Consider the following 2823-nt stretch of genomic DNA (forward strand, 5'->3'; position numbering starts at 1 on the left):
TGTTGAGTAAAGAAGAAAGAACCATTATGTGACATTTAATTTTTAACCTTTATTTTTAATCAAAAGAAGAGAAAAATAACATTAACAGACTGTTTTTTAAATCAAATTTTGTAATATAGAAAGGTTTATCAAAACGAAACAACTATCAGCGAGTTTATTATGAATATTTTTAATACTATTCACAGTAACTAGTTTCTTAGCAGTGGAACTAGATGGAGCAACTGATAAAGGTAGAGAAAATAATGGATGAACAGTAGAATAATTTTTGTTTAGACGGCATCTATTCCATTTTTTATTTATTTTGTCTAGATTAGGGTTGCCAGATCTATGGTCGCCAAATGGAGGACATAGGAAAGCCAAAAGGAGGACAAAGGAGGACAAAGGAGGAAATACTTAATTTTAGTTATACCGTACAACAAATGGTATTTGAGATTTTGGGGCGCTAATAGCCACTTTTTTATTTAAGGAGGAGGGGGGGGGGGCTAGACTCCTACGCTCTAGTCACGGTTCTGACACCGGGTGAGAATAAACAACAAATGTAATATTCGTTATTGTTATATTAGAAAACGTTATATGAAATGCCAAAGTTGCTTCAGCTGCGTGGACTTTCTGCAAAATTTTTGAGTTTTATGATGAAAAAAGGACGTCAACTTATTCGATGACGTTGACACTTTGATTCGGTTTTTATGGCTGTTAACATGACGCTCTAAGTCAGTAGCTACTTTGTTAGCGACAGACAAGTAATTATTACAAACCGTACAACTTGTCTCATTCTAGTTACGCCCTTTAGCAAACCATAAATACTTATTTTTTATAGTGCTTGAGAGTTTGCGTTTTCTACTATGAAAACGCATGCATGAAAAAATAAAACGTCGAAAAAACTTTTAAAATTATACAATTTTAAGAATAGCTAAGTTTAAATAGGGAAATTACTTTAAAAGTAAAAAAGCATATTAAAAAAAAATTTAAAAACTCAAATTTATAAATAGTTTATAAATCTTTTTTTTCAAACGTTAAATATAACTTGAGAAAAATTTTTTTTTTTTTTTTTGAAAATTAACTTAACAGAACCTATAAAAATAAGGATCAAATATTATGTAATTATTTTTATTTTATTTATTTTTTGTGAAAAAGTTCAGAACCACAAAAAACTTTTTGTGCTAAATGCGGCGGAAACGTCTTTTTTTAATTTATTTTTACCTTTTTTGTTTAAATATTCTATTAATGACCTGAGTCATTACCAAAAAACCAATAAAAATGTTAAAAAAGTATTTAATTTCAAACAAAAAAAATCATTTCTTTTGAGCAGAAAAACTATTACCTATGAAGATCGTGTAAAAGTGGTGCATTTTCACCAAGGTAAAGCCGCTCGTGAAATTAGAAAAATAATAAAGCGATCACATAGTTCGGTGCTAACAATCATCAATAGATTCAAAGAGATGAAGTCTTACGTTGATTGTCATCGTTCTGGAAGACCAGGTTTGACAACACCCAATGATGATCGCCTCTTAATCAGGTTGGCAAAGAAAAATCGAACCATGCCGTCGCATGAAATAAGAAGGGAATGAAAGCGTTCAAATGGACGTCATTGGCATCACTTGTGCGTAGGAAACTAATAGCTAACAATATGTTATAAAAAAAAGCTTCGGTTATCGAGGTTGATAACCGAAACAACCAAATTATGATTCGCAGGCAGCCTTCAGAAAAATATAATCTTGATTGTATCGCTCAAAGAACAAAACAAGGTAGCGGGTCGGTTGGAATATGGTGCCGCATGACTTATTATGGTCTTGGTATGTTTAAATTATTTGATGGTCGACTCAACTCTATTTATTACTTCGATATTTTAAATATTAACTTGTTACCATTAATTGATGCACTTGAGCAAAGCGTTCTGTTCATTTTTCAGTAAGACAATGCACCATGTCACAGGGCTAAAATTGTCTCTGAATGGTTTTGAAAGCAAAAATATTGAGCGTCTAACTTGGCCACCAAATAGCCTAGATCTAAATTGCATTGAAAATCTTTGGAGTTGGCTTGATAAAGAGATTGACAAGAAAGCACCAAGGAGCCTTGAGGAGTTGCGCAATATTTTACCAACAATACTTGGAAATGTTCCCAAACATATTTTAGATAATTTAATAGACTCAATGCCAAATCGTATGAGTGCTTAAAAATTCATGGTAGAATTACGCTGTATTAGGTAAAATTATAGTTTTTTGTTCTGCGGCTTTTAACTTTTTCACAATTTTTTTTTAAATAAAAATTACCTATAAAACTTTAAATACATATTTTTTATTTGTTTAAAAGTTTTTGTCATTATTTTTTATTTCTATTTTGTTTGTCTATTTTCTAAAATTTATTATTAGTTTTTTACCAGAAAAATATATACGATAAAATAAATTAAGATTTGTTTTTTGGTGGTTCTTAAATTTTTCACAATACTGTGTGTATATATATATATATATATATATATATATATATATATATATATATATATATATATATATATATATATATATATATATATATATATATATATATATATATATATATATATATATATATAAAATATAAATTTATTAAAGATAATCCTAGAATTCGCATGAAAAAAAAAAGACCTTATGCATAATGAATTTACTCAAAATAATCCAATTAACAGATTTTGTAATAACTATTCTTATTAATAAGCTTTGCATTAAACTCGAGATAATAACTTATATTTCCTATTCAGATAATAATTTATACTTCCTACTCATTTTGCATTCAGCATCTCGCATTCAAAAACTGTATAAATTTTATTTAATCTATGCACCAAACATA

This window comes from Hydra vulgaris, chromosome 15 (genome assembly GCF_038396675.1).
Source record: "Hydra vulgaris chromosome 15, alternate assembly HydraT2T_AEP".
NCBI classification, from domain to species: Eukaryota; Metazoa; Cnidaria; class Hydrozoa; order Anthoathecata; family Hydridae; genus Hydra; species Hydra vulgaris.